This window comes from Camelus ferus, chromosome X, assembly GCF_009834535.1.
Source record: "Camelus ferus isolate YT-003-E chromosome X, BCGSAC_Cfer_1.0, whole genome shotgun sequence".
NCBI classification, from domain to species: domain Eukaryota; kingdom Metazoa; phylum Chordata; class Mammalia; order Artiodactyla; family Camelidae; genus Camelus; species Camelus ferus.
In genome coordinates this window covers 72259918-72274962 of record NC_045732.1, presented here as the reverse complement: position 1 = coordinate 72274962, position 15045 = coordinate 72259918, and the positions used below count along the sequence as shown (strand labels likewise).

General features: G+C 43.6%; 1 protein-coding gene across 1 annotated transcript in view; it reads left to right on the top strand.

The window, feature by feature from the left end:
* The window catches only part of TRPC5 (transient receptor potential cation channel subfamily C member 5), a 228123-nt gene that overhangs the window by 62241 nt on the left and 150837 nt on the right, over positions 1–15045 (top strand). The gene's annotated exons all lie outside the window — the stretch shown is intronic.

Here is a 15045-nt window from a genome sequence, read left to right as displayed (position 1 = left end):
AAAACAAGGAATGCTTAATAATGCTAACCAGGTTAATGGTGGCTAAAAGGGTGTTCCAGGATGAGGGAATAGCATAAGCAAAGGACTGGCAGTGAAAGAAGGATGAGTATGTTTAAAGGCCAGAGGGAGGAAAGTGGGCCCTTCCCAGAGAACTGTGTGTATTTCAGACATTGCTGGGGTGTGGATGGGGAGGGAAGAGGAAAGGCCCAATCCCCACCCTCCCCTCATTGGATTAGGCTCACTGTCTGCTGATCCACTGTGTCTGCTCTGCCTCCACCTACTTAGGGTCACTTGTAAACAAATCTGCTTGGAAATGTTACTCTCTAAACCCCTTTTCCCAAGAGTATCCTACACTTCGGACTCTGTTAAATAGTCAGCTTAATTTGGCCATAGTGTTAATGGCAGTCACCCAAGGAGAAGGATATCCTGGGTCCCCAAAATGGTGGTTTGACAGTTCCCTAGACATTTACATTATGTTGCCAACCACTGTGGGCTTCTCTGCTTGCCCGAAAAGTCTCTTTTCCTTCATAAAAGTAATGATAATGATAACAACAGCTGACATGTATTAAGTCCTCATGTGCCAAGCTAAGTGCTTTTACATAGATTATTTTTTAACTCTCACAACTCTCTATTTAGGCTTTTTTGTTATCCCTTGTTTCCAGACAAGAACTGAGTCATAGAGTGGTGAAGTGATTTATTCAAGGCAATGCAGCTAACAGAATGTACAGTTGGGATTTAAATCCAAGGAGTCTGAATTTTGATGGTCAACAAGCTGAAGTACATCTTCACCTCTCTCTATACACACACACACAGATACACATTGCACACACAGCACAAGCTTAGTCCTGAGAAAGACATGGTTAGTTTGGACCAAGGTCTCAAGAATCTGAGCTTGTGGTCATTCTGAAGGAAGGGACCTGAGAGGATGGAGAGCATCCTGTTCCTCATGGTGGTAAGATGTGGGGCTAGGAAGAGAAGAGGTATCAGGACTGACCTGACAACTCTGATTTCCGAGTACCCCTAGCTAGACCAGCATTTATGCCAACTCATTCCTACTCTGGGCTGTACAAGAGAAAAATTAGTAAGAAAGACTGACTATCTAATAATATTGTTATTGTTGGGACACACACACACACACACACACTCTAACCTCCCAGAGGTGCTTCTCTGCAAGGTATAATGTAATTGGTGTCTCGGGGCTGCTGGACTAATTTATCACCCCTGTTCTTGTCTTTGATCCAGTAGAGAAAAGGGAATGGATGGATGGCAAATGCAGGAGCTGCATTGCCAGTCATTCTGAGCCAACAGAATGACTAACCAATTCCATCCCAACTTCATCATCCCTAGCTAGCTCCCCCACCCCCCATCTTTGTGGTGCATTATTAAGCTTGCAAGCACTGGGCAGTGTTAGCTAAAGCTGACTGTGATATTCGAAAACCCAAAACAGTCTTCATTCTGGTCTGCTGCCCTGGATTAGGAATGGCTTATGATTTGTTTTGTTCTGCTTTCTTGGTGCCTGTGATCTCTAATTTGCCCTTGTGCTTTAACAGTGAACCTGTTTTTCTTTAAATGGTAGCAGACAGTTCTAATTATGGCAGGTGGAGATGGAGGCAAAGATATCGAGCCCTACAGAGACAGAATCAAGATAAACAGCCCAATAATTTAACTCTTTCCTCAGCTGCTGGCTGCCTCCCATTACCCCAGAGAACATTTGCTTAGTTTCCCTAATGTAGTCCATTTGTTTCACTTGTCTTTGCAAATGGCCACTTGGTCACTTCAATACCACTCTCCCCAACACAGCTGTGTGAGTGTGCACACCCTTACAGTGCTGGAAAATTGTCACGGAGATTGAAGGTAAAACACACACACACACACACACACACACACAACTGTCTTTTAAGGGGTACTAGATGAAGAGGATTGTGTCCCTTCTCTGAAAAGCAGTGGTTTGCAAAGTGTCATCCCTGAACCAGTAGCATCCACACCACCTGGGAACTTATTAGAAATCCAGATTCTCCGGCCCCACCCAGTGCTATGAAACAGAAATTCGGAGTGAGGCCAGAAGTATGTGTGACCTAGGTGATTCTGATGCCCACTAATGTTTCAGAACCACTGCTTTACTGACTCCCTTCTAAAGTAAAGCCCATAGTTAGAGAAACTCTGCTTTAAAAGGCAAGAAGGTAGAATAAAGGAAAAAGTGACTTTGGTTTTAATAGAGGTTCTCAGCCTTGGAGGCACATCAGAACTATCTGGAGAGCTCTAAAAATACTGATGCCTGGGCCCTACCTGCAGAGGTGTGGACTCAGATGGTCTGATGTGGGGCCCAGGTATTAGAATGTTTTAAAAGCTAGCCAGGTATTTTTAATGTGCAACCAAGGCTGAGAACCATCATCCTTAGAAGTCTATGGTAGGATGTCATCTGGAGGACTTTCATTTTTCAGTTATCTCCTGGTAAATGCCCTGGTTTGGAGCAGGGAGATGCCTGGATGGAGCATGTGTAACAGGGAGATATTACCAGTTTGTAGGCAAAGAAGCTGATGCACGTTGAGTGCTGCTATGCACCAAGCACTACCCTAGGCACCAGGCACACACAGCCCTGAGCAGGGAAACCCTGGGAGTGACCACCGTGGAGCATCCAAGGGGAGGAATTAAGACAAAGAGATGATTTGTTCACAGGACCAAACGGAGAAGGTGCTCATCATAATCATTCAAGGAATAAATGAACAAAAGAAGTGGGAGGAGCCAAATATATATATTTGGATTGGTTTAGCCACATCCCAGCTTAGATGCAGAAGGCTAGACTAAATGACCTCATACTTCTTCCAATGTCTTCTAGAATGCTCTGAAAAAGCATCATGGCAGGTAAGATTTGGAAGCTGCTTCCACACATTCAAAATGATGGAGAAAACTGAGGTAGTACGTCCAAAACCATTCTTACTTAAAACTTTGAGATGACTCAGGTAACCTTAGGGAAGAATGAAGTCAAGGGTCAGCATACCCATTTTATAGACTAGAACAGGGATTCTCAATCTGTGGTTCCTAGAACTTGTTAGAAATGTTAATTCTCAGGCCCCACCCCCAGTCCTACTAAATCCGAAACTCCGGGGGTGGGGCCCTACAATTTGTGCTTTCATAGGCTCTCCAGGTAACCCTGATGCATGCTCAAGAAGCACATCTCTAGTAGGGTCATTCAGCTCATCCTCAAAGGAAGAGTCGATTTTGCCTTTTTTTCACATCAGTAAGTATTCACCAAGGAGCCTGCCTATCTAGCCCTCCATTACACCCTCCTCAGAACTGCACTGGACAATGCAGAGAGGTGTAGGGTTAGCAATGAGAGGTGGCAATGTGGCTGGCAGAAAACCTGAGAGAGGGCTTCTAAACCCTGACCTGTGCTTGCAGTGTGACCCCACAGAAGTCACCTAACATCTCTGATTCAAAATCTGGCACATAGGAGATGCTCAATAAATATTTATCTAGGTACCTGTAAACCAAGGCTAACAGTGCTAAAGGAGGCAGGGTATTGTGAAGGGAGCAGAAGTCAGACGTATCTGAATTTGGGTCCCAGCTCTGCCTTTAAACTAGCCTTTTGACCTGGAGCATTGCCCACTTCAGCCTCAGTTTTCTCAGCTATGAAATGGAGGAGAGGGATTCTGATTACAAGATCTCCAAGGGCTCTGTTGACATCTGAATTATTTTGTTTAAAGATCTGCACTTCAATACTGAGAGAGTTTAGTGACCCGGACCATTTCTATAAAGATATAGCCATAAAAGCACACAAATCTTTGGTAACCTCAGAATACAGAATTCTGTAGCCTATATACTGATCAATTTCCAATAGTCAGTAAATAACTACTACTACTACTACCACTATCACTACCATCACCACCACTACTACTACCACTATAGGAGGTGGTCTACTCATTAGTGTGTGGTAAGCAGCCACCTGATTAAACACTGTCCTGACCCATTGCATAATTAGAGCTTGCATTGTCTGAGTAGTACACGGCAGTCTCTCTTGCTGGTAGGAAGCTGTTTGGAGTAGCCGGGAAACATTATGCACAAATGAGTGAAGAAAGCTACTGTGCTCATTAGGATTGCAGGGCGGGGTGAACCCCTCAATTGTCCTTAAACATTGGAAGACGAAAAATAAAACAAACGGGTAAGGAAAACAGATCATCAGGAAAGAAGGAAAATAGTGACAAGCACTAGGGCAATGGAAAGACACCAGCCCTGGGTGCAAATCCCTACTCCATGGTACCTGTGTGAATGCAGACAGCCCATTTAACATCTCTGAGCCACAGACATCTGTGAAAAGGAGGCAATAACATGCACTTAATAAGGTTCTTCTCTGGATTAAATTGGACAGTGGACTATGTAAAGGGCCCAGTTTAGAACCCAGCACAATCTTAAGGGCTCAATCAATAAGAGAAGATATTATCCTGAATTACCTTTGCATGTGAAAGTAAAGGGAGTTGTGAGATCCTGGCTGCCTGCAATTTAATCAAACAAAAAACAGGTTTGGCAAGTACCTGCTACATACGGAGCTCTTTAGAGGGTACTGGGAGGCAGAGCCAAGAAATGGCCGGTGGAATCGCATAAAATTGCAACATTTAAACATTTTACTAATAAACCCACCAAAGTTATATGATTCAACCTAATAGGTGAGCCTGTGCCTTATTTCATGTAAGTCTGATACTGTGCAGAAATGATTGATTTGCACAGGAAAACAATAGCAATCCCCAGATGTTTAACCAAGTGCTAAATTGGATAGAATTCAAAGTGCGCAGTGCAGGGGGTGCAGAGTTGGTGGCCCTAGAGGCAGCCAATGAACTCTCTTCTTTGGCTGAGTGACCTACTGAGATCCCTACACTTTCTGAATTGCTTTTTCAAAACACTACCTTCCTTTTTTCAAAATACCACCCACCCGGCCCCACTCCCTTCCTGCCAGATAGGAGACCAGTAGCGCACTGAGTCCCCGCTGGAGAAGCCCTGGCGTGCTGGAGACTGCATTGAGTAGCTCCCCTGTTCCAGGCAAAGGAGCTCACCACAGCCAAAGTGAGGTTGACATGGGCAACAGGCTTTGCTCCCTGAGATGCCATGAGCCTTTGACTGACGGAAACAGGCTGTTTCATAAAGCCAATCTCTATTGAGAAGAGGCAGCAGCAGCAGATGACTCTTTCCAACTTGCCATCATCATGATGCCTGTAACATTTTCGTTATAAAAATATATACATACCCCGCAGAGCCCTGCCACTTCCACCTTCCTTGAGTGGCTGCTAGGTTTCACACCCACCAGATTAGATACATTCTGACTTGTTCAGACACCAGTCATTTAGGTCACTTGGTCCTGGAAGCCACAAAGTCAGCCAAGGGGATTAAGGGCCGCTACATCGAAGGAAAAATTGGAGGCACTTTCCCAGGTAGAGGTTTCCCAAAGGCAGCCGCGCCTCAGCTGATGACAGAATCAGACATTGTTTTCCCTACCCTCCTTAGCCTGTCTTATACCCATGTCAGGTTGGGGAGGGAGGCACATCCCTGCCATAGAGGACTAAGGCCACTCTGTTTCCAACCTGGACACTCAACACTCAACATGCTCTCCCCTGATGGTAGTGGGTGTCTGCCTGGCTGGCCCTCTCCCTGGCAGGAAGTTTGGCTGCCAGACATCTCTGGTTCCATATTTATTTTACAAACATTTATGTAGCACTCATCACGTGCCAGGTGCTGTTCTGGAACTATATACATAGTACCTCATCTATTATTCCTTTAACAACCCTGTAAAATCTGTATCATGATTAAAAACCCATTTTACAGATGAGGAACCTGAGGCACAGAGAGATGCTCTGATTTGCCCTAGGGCACAGAGCTGCTAAGTAGGAGAGCGGGGATTTGACCAGGCAGTCTGACTCCAGAGCCTATTCTCTGAACTACTAGAACATCACGCCTCTTGAAGTAAGGCCTTTCTAAGGGGTAAATGGGGGAAGAGGGCAGGCCAGAGGTCTTACTTAGAGGTACAGCCACTTGCACTAGGGCTTGAATTTGGGGAACACTAAAGACATCTGCTCTAAAATGTCTCCCCCTTGCCCTGCTGAGTCAGAGTTCACACTTTTCTTCCTCTTCCGAAGCATCCAAGGCCCTTCCCGAATTGTGAATCAGACTTGACAGGGACAATACAGTCGTCATCGATCATTAACACCCAGGCCCAAAGCATGTTACCATAGTCAAAGCAGGGTCCTGAGAGTTTTACTCTCAGAATAGGCAAGTTGTGAAGATGAGGAGGGAGTTTTGGAAATGTCTATGGCTGGCACAGTTGCCCAGGAGCGATAGGCCTGAGAATGACCATGAGGAGGATCCCCACGTAGCCAGGATTTCATGTAAAAATACTGAGTACCAGTGAGGGGGTAAGGCTCCACAAGGACGAATAAGACTACATTGAAGACAGTCATTATCTCTGCGCTGGTTTGGCTCCCTGATCAGACTTCTTAAACCAACTCCAAGTCAAACTTCATGGGCAGAGACTCCTGCATTGATGAATGAGGCCTCTGGTGAGTGGAAGTCCAAACTCAAAATGGCCCCCACTGTGGCTGTGACACCAGTCAGGAAGCCTGTCCCCAGCTCGCCCACCTTTTGGCTTCATTTGAGAGAACAAAGTGACAGCAAAGCATCCAGACAGACAAGAAAGCCCTTCAATGGTCTGAATGAGCCAAAGTTACTGACTGTGGCAGCAACAGGCAGATCCCCTGGGACAGCTTACAACCCAGATTCTCAGCTTGTGGTGGCTGCACAGTCCACAGACCCTAACCACTCAGCTTCTATCATGAAGGTTACAATAAATCTCCCTTCTAGCAAACATCTGATATGCGCCAGACACTGTTATAAGCATTTTACACATACTAACTCATTTAATCTTCACAGTAACTTTATTAAGTAGTTCTTTTTTTGAATAAGAAAATGGAGGCTCCAAGAAGCTAAGTAACTGTTAAAGGTCACACAGCTACTAAGTGGCAAATTTGCTACTAAGTGGCAAAGACTTTGTCTATCCCCAAAGCCACTTTCTCTGTTTCTAAAATACAATGGGGTCCATGTAAAAGGATCTTTTATCTCTCAGTAAGGAAGTATGTATGAAGGATTCTGAGTTCCTCGGCAAGCAAAGGACCCAGCAGGTTGGGGATCAGGGAGGAGGTGGGCCACTGCCACTCACATCATCTACCAAGACACCCATCTCCTCACTTATGTCCAATCCAGGCCCTCCTCACCAGGATAACTCACATATGAGCATGTGCTTGGTGGGCTTCACCTTGGACGGAGTGGAGGGCCTACTTTCTTTGTAGAGTACCATTTGCTGGACACTTCATGAGACAGGAGGCAGGCAGGGAATGAACAGTAGGACATGGAGGGGCTATCTGATGAAATTCTTCTCCCCTTGGGTCTCTGTACCACCCAGATGGTTAGGCCATGTTGAATGGACTCCTCCATCTTGGTTCTTTAATATGGAGATGACAGAGCACTGGTTGACAAGTAGACCTGCCAGGCTACACTGGGACTGAAACGTCTCTCATTTGTATGGGTCCAGACTATCCCTTTGTCAGAATGACTTGGTCGGAGAGCAAGGCTACCTGCTATGGAGCCATTCAAAGGCTTCCATCTTGGACCAGGATCACCTAGAGTGCCTCTGTTCCTAAGGGGCAGATTAGGGGCAACAGGGCCAAGAAAGTACTGAGAATATAGGGGACACTGTATATCAAGGTAATGAATCTGTTACACTGCCTCATCCCCCTTGTACCTGGAGTGAGCTTCAGGTTCCACACAGACTCTTAGGCATGGAAGGAAGGAGAAGTTAATGGTGTGTACCCTCTAACTCTAACCCATGTAAGAACTTCCTTTCTAGTCCAAAGAAAGCAGATCAGAGGAGATTTTACTTTGCCTGCCTCTAGCACTCAGGAATCAACTTAAATCTCTCTCAGGATGGAAGCAAGACATAGCTTCATGGCTAAGCAAGAAACCAAGCCCCTTAGAGAACGGCATCTAGTGTGAATTAATAACATCCATACTCATCTAAACACCAAGCATTCAGGTGGAACTGCATAGGTTTCCAAAGCAAGTCTATCAATTTCTCTCTCAAATGAGCTCCCCTTCCTGATCCTTCCGATCCTTCCATTCAGTCATCCAGACTTGTCACTGAATATGGGAGGTGAAAGAGAGAGAAGCATTCATGAAATTGTGTTGGTTCTACTTGCCAATGAGGCCTGCACCCATCGTGTTCTTACTAGCCCCAACACCCCCACCCCAGTCCCAGACTTTATCTGCACCCCACCCCTTCTGCCCCTCAACACCTTCTTGACCATCTTCCTGTCTCCACGGCTGGCCTCATGGGCCTGCTATCTGTGCACTCTCCCACAGGGACTCACACTTGGTTTAACAATCTGCTGTCACCATCTTGAAAGTTTTATAATTTTTGAACAAAGGCCTGTGCATATTCATTTGGCAAAGGACCCGCAAATTGTGGAGCCAGTCCTGCCTGTCCCTCCCCAATTAGACCCATCTTACACATATTTATTCCCAGAGCTTTTTTTTTTTTTTTTTTTGCTAATACCACTAATAATACCCTAACGTCTCTAATGGCTCTCTAGTTCGTCTAGAATCACACCCAGTCTCCTCAGCCTGGCTTTCTGTTATCTGGCTTCTGTGTAAACTTCCTCATATTTCATACAAATTCCACTCAATCCTGAATTAGGGATGGTTTTACCATTAACTAACTAACTACAGCATGATGGTTAACAGCTCGTATTTTGGAGTCAGGCAGACCTGGCTTAGGGTCCTGGTTCTTTACTTACTGGCTGTGCGACTTTGGGCAAATGTCTTAACCTCTCTGAACCTCAGTATCTTCATCTGTAAAGAGGGAATACCAACAGTGCCTGTCTTATAAGGTCAGTGTCAGAATTAAATGAGACAATAGAAACAAACTGCTAAGCCCAGTGCCTGGCCCCTAATAAACTCTCAATAAATATTAGCTACTAATGGTGTTATTTGTTGTTGTAATTATTACAGAGCTGAGTGGCTCTAGAAGTCACCATGACTTTGTTCCAGCCTAATTAGTCACTTTGCTGGCTGGATTTCAGTTATCTCACAGTGACCCGCCACATCCCTCTACTTCCCTCTTCACCTCAACTGCCCTACTCTGGTTGTAGATCATCATAATTTGCATGCTGCTGAGCTTCCCCCTACTTCTCCCTCCACTAATGTGGGAACTACCTGATGGTCCAGCAGAAGCTGCAGAGGCAGGCATGGAGGGGAAGCAGCACATTTGCCAGCGAAGGCTTCTGGGAACTGGTATTCGGGCTTTGAGTACCAGTCCTTCCCCATGCCAAGGCCTATCCATTTCCCTGGAAAACCCCATGGTGAACCTTGAGTGGATACACAAAGTTTGTGGATGAACTTTCTCTGGGCATCTGCATAAAACAGCTGTGGGAAAGTTCCCTGAATCAAATCAGATCAACTCCAGTTTTGTAGCAAAGTTTCATCCTAAGCTGCTGAAGTCATTCACAAAGTAGTCCTATATGAAGAATAAGAGCCTAGCTCGGGTCTTCTGCTTGGGTCCTTTGCCACAGCCTAGCTGCAGTCAGAACAGTTTCCAGCAGTGGCCCTCCCTGTTCCTTCCCATCCACCTCCAGGTGTGCTTTATCCTCCTCTTAGAACACGGCTCCGCATCTTGTGGTAGCTCACAGTGAAAAGAAAATGTGACAATGAATATATGCATGTTCATGTATAACTGAAAAATTGTGCTCTACACTGGAAATTGACACAACATTGTAAAATGACTATAACTCAATAAAAAAAAAAGTTTCAAAAAAAAAAGGACTACAACTCTACAACCCTGGATGTGCTTGAGAATCACCTGTGGAACTTCTGAAATATACTGATGTTGGGCCACCCTCAAGACCAAATGAATCTGAAGGTCTGAGAGAGGGGCCCTGGCATTAGTGATATTGACAAGTTCCCTGAGTGATTCTAATATGAAGCCAGAGCAGAGAAACACTGCACTGGACAAGAGTAGTAGCCTCTTGACCAATCTCCTGGTTCCCGTGTCTTTCTTCTCCTTGAATGCCTCAATGTCATTTACTACTTAGAATACAAAATCTAAGAGCTCCCCCCGAGTTTGACCCCCTACTGGCTTTCTTGCCACCCCAAGCATGCACTCTACCCTAGAGCCACACCTGGTTCTTAACAGTCTACAGAGGCACCACCTAGATTAATCACATTGAAATTTTGCTCACACTGTTTTCTTGACCTGGAATGCCTCCCCTTCTTTGCCTAAAGCAGTGTTTCTCAGATGTGAGGGCTTGTTAAAACAGACTGTGGGCTTCACCCCCAGGGTGTCTGATTTAGTAAGTCCAAGGTGGGTCTGAGATTTGAATTGCTAACAAGTTCCCAAGGGATGCTGATGCTGCTGGACAAAAGACTACAATTTCGAGAACCACTGACCTAGAAAAATCTTACCTTTCAGGCCTGGCCAACTCAAATGCTGCCTTCACTTACAAAGCCTTTTCTTACCCCACTTTCCCAAGTGAAAGCAAGCATTGCTGCTCTCCACTCCCAAGTGTTTTATCTATGCCTCTATTGATTATACTTGGTTGTATATCTGTTTTCCCCATTAGACTATAAAGCCATTAAAGATAGGTTTCTATTGTGGTCATGTTTGTATCCTTTACAGTGCTTAGTGCTGCATTTCACACTGAAAGAGCCCTGGAAATATGCCTTGAATGAAGCCATTTACTCTAACATGTAAAGGAAGCCTAGGTGTGTGGGCAGCTTCTACAAACTGAACTTGAGTCACATTAGGATAGCTCCATTCTTTGAATGCATAGTGTAAGCCCCAAAGTCTTCAGTTTTACTGTATGACTTGGGAGAGGCTTCTCTCCCCTTCTTAAATTTCCAAAAGGTGTCTTTCAAATTGACAGTGTAGTTCTGGAAAGAAATGACACTAGCAGGATACGTCCCTGGCAAATGTTAAGGGAACAGGTTTGTCTTCAGCATCTTCCCATCTCTCTTCACTGTCTTCTGACTCCCATCCTCCTATCCCAAACACTTAGGGTTTTCACACTGGTCACCAGCTCTTCAAAGTCCTTCATAACCAAGATTTTTGTGCTCCAGCCAGACTTTTCTACCCTCCTCATATGCTCTTTGGTCTCTGTACTCTGCTAAGATGCTCTGCTAATAATGAAACATCTAGATACAGCATTGTGATTGAGGGCATGGGCTCTAGGGGTCAAAAAGGTCTTATGGACTCCTGGGTCCACCACTTATCTGCTGTGTAACACTGGGAAAGTCACTAAACTTCTCTGATGCTACATTTTCTCATATGTAATATAGAGACATCATGCATACTCTGCAGGGTTATTACAAAGAATAAAATAAACTAGTGTATGCAAATCACATACCACACACCTGACATATATTAAGCACTCAATAAATAGTTGCTATTACAAATGCATTAAAACTTTACTATTAAAATATGGTGAGATCTTGCCCAATTATCCCCTCTGCCACCCTCTGCAGCCTTTGCATTCTAACAACAACCTTATCAGGGAGGGTCTCTGAGGCAGACCCTCCATTTTTTGCATTGCAGGCAGAATAATCTTTTTTTTTTTAAGGGACTGACTTTCTTCTCTTTAATTCCAAGAGTGTATCTGAATCAGATCTTCATTTCCTACCTTCAGTATTCTGACAGGTCCTTCTGGTCCTCCTTTGCTTTTAAAAAAATAGACTTAATTTTTTTAAACTAAAATTGATTTACAATATCATGTTAGTTTCAGGTGTACAGCTTCAGATTCTTTTCCATTATAGGTTATAACAAGATATTGGATATAGATCCTTGTGCTATACAGTAGGACCTTGTTGTTTATCTATTTTATATATAGTAGTGTGTATCTGTTAAACTGAAATTCCTAATTTATCCCTCCCCCACTTTCCCCTTTGGTAACCATAAATTTGTTTTCTTTGTAAGTCTGTTTCTGTTTTGTAAATAAGTTCATTTGTATCATTTTGTTTAGATTCCACATATAAGTGATATGATATTTGTCTTTGACTTACTTCACTCAGTATATCTCTAGGTCCATCCATATTGCTACAAATGGCAGTATTTCATTCTTCGTTATGGATGAGTAATATTCCATTGCATATATATATATATATATATATATATATATATATATATATACACGCAATATACATCACATCTTCTTTATCCACTCATCTGTTGATGGACATTTACGTTGTTTCCAAGTCTTCGCTATTGTAAATAGTGCTGCTATGAACATTAGGGTGCACGTATCTTTTCGAATTAAATTTTTTTCTTTTCCAGATATATTCCCAAGAGTGGGATTACTGGATCATACGGTAACTCTATTTTTAGTTTTTTTAAGGAACCGCCAGACTACTTTCCATAGTGGCTGTACCAATTTACATTCCCTCCAACAGTGTGAGAGGGTTCCCTTTACTTCACATTCTCCAGCATTTATTATTTACAGACTTTTTGATATGGCCATTCTGACTGGTGTGAGGTGATACTTCATTGTAGTTTTGATTTTCATTTCTGTAATAATTAGTGATGTGGGGCATCTTTTCATGTGCCTGTTGGCCACCTGTATGTCTTCTTTGGAGAAATGTCTATTTAGGTCTTCTGCCCACCCCCCCCAAAATAGACTTTATTTTTAGAGTAGTTTTAGGTTCACAGAAAAATTCAGTAAAAGGTATAGAGATTTCCCATATAGTCTCACTGATGCACAGACTCCCCTATTACCAACATCCCCCACAAGAGTGGTATATTTTTATAATTGATGAACCTACACTGACACATCATAATCAAACATAGTCTATAGTTTACATTAAGGTTCACCCTTGGTGTTGTACATTCTACAGATTTGGACAAATACATAACAACATGTATCTACCATTATAGTATCACGCAGAGTAGTTTCACTGCCAAAAAAAATCTCTTTTGTCCCATTGATTTATCTCTCCCTCCCTACTAACTTCTGGCAACCACTGGTCTTTTTATTTTCTTCATAGTTTTGCCTTTTCCAGAATGCCATATATTTGGAATTATATAGTCGGTAGCCTTTTCAGATTGGTCAAGGGGGCAGTTTGACATTTAGTGTGCAGGGACCAGAGAGGCTAAACTTCCTACAAGCTTGTATATGCAAACTAGCACCCCCCCCCCACTCCATGTAGATTTGTCCTGCCATGAAGCCAATGACACCTCCATTGAGAAACACCCCCATCAAACTCTCTGGTTTCATCTCCAACCACTCCCTTGCTCTCTGGATTCCAGCCACCCTGTCCTCATTTCAAGTCCTCCACATCACCTTGAGCCTGCTGTTCTTTCTATCGGAATACAATTTTTTTCAGGATCATTCACTTAATTTCGACTGACTCTTCAAATCTTAGTTTAAGCACTATATCTTCAGGCAGGCCTTAATTAACTCTCTGTTATAGAGTACATTTCCTTAGAACTGTGTTTCTTTCCTTCAGAGTATTTATCTCAGTTTATAATTATATACTCATTTATGGAATGATTTGATTAATGTCTGTCTTACCCAAGAGATCAGAAGCTCCAAGAAAGCAGGCATCACATCTGTTTTTGCTCACCATTGTATACCCAGCTCCTTGCGCAGTGCTTGCCTGACTAGTAGTAGGCACACACACCCTCTCTCTGAAATGAATACCCATATAATTAGTCCCTAGTTTTACTCAAGTTCTAAGGGAAAGGGAGCAGCTATCAACATCCTCTGCTTTCAGAGGTCTTAGAACAACTGACTCCCACTGAACTCTTTGGGGTGGGAAGAGGTACTGGAAATAGTAGAAAGGTTCTTCTCTTTAACCATTCTGCTTGCATTCAAGCATATTTGAATGGAGTCACGTGGTTCTGTTTCTAATTTCTTCCTGCTTCGAAAATGCTAAGCATAGACATTCTGATTAATTGCTGGCTCCCAAATCTAATTACATTAAGACAAATGAAGGAGTGGTTAAAGCATGCTTTCTATTCACTTTTTGATGTTTTCAAGACATGCAGAGTACCTGTCCAATTTTGGGAAAATTTGAAAAACACCCTGTCAAGAGTCTAAGAGTCTTGAAACATGGTACTACAAATGGTGGAGCCACTTATACCTCAACTCTCTAGTGAGCTCTGCAGTGAAAATCAAGGTAACAGGCTGCTTCAGATCTAAGCGGTTTGGATTGATTTGTCTGTCTTTTTAATTCATAGTCCAGGCAATCAGAAAGAAAGATCAGGAGGTATAGACAGGTGTACAATGGGAAAGGAGCTGCTGAGAGGAGCAGATAAACATTTTATAGGTACTGGGCCCAAGGAACGTGGTGCCAATCAGTGGAGAAAGTGCCGACACAAGGCACAAAGGGTCTCACCCTGGGAGTCTTGCTGGGTGCAGGGGAAGTGTCATCTGCATTACAGTATCACTACTGGGACAGTAGATACTTGAGTATCTACTACTCAAGGACATTTCCCGGCCATCTAGGAAGTAGCATTCAGGTGAGGTCAGGTTTAGAAAACAGTTGGCCCCTACTCGCTTTCCCCATCCTCACCCCCAAGCCTGAGTTCTGGGTAACCTCCTTGCCCCTCCTTCCCAATAGTTACAATTTGGGTCAAAACCAAAGAAGTTGAAGCCTCTGCCCTGAATCGTTCATTCTTGCAGCTCAGCACTGCTCCCTGACTGTTAGCCATTGTGTGCAAGAAGCAGTTCAGAGAGTTCTGGTGGACTTGTGCTTTGTAAAAGCAAAGAGCTTTCTCCCCCTGCTCCCAAAGCTCATTGTGACTCATCTGATAAATGGATTTAACACAGATGGGAAAATCAGAGTCTCCCTAATTTTTAAATCCCCTCCTCTCCAGAGCACAAATTCACAGCCCCAGGCAAAGATCTCTGAATCAAACATTTCACTTGGAGCTACAACAAACCTAAATAATCCAAAGCTTCAATAAACTTGTCAATAGCTTTTAGTTTTTTTCTTTTAATTTTCCTGTCACTTGCCCACTAT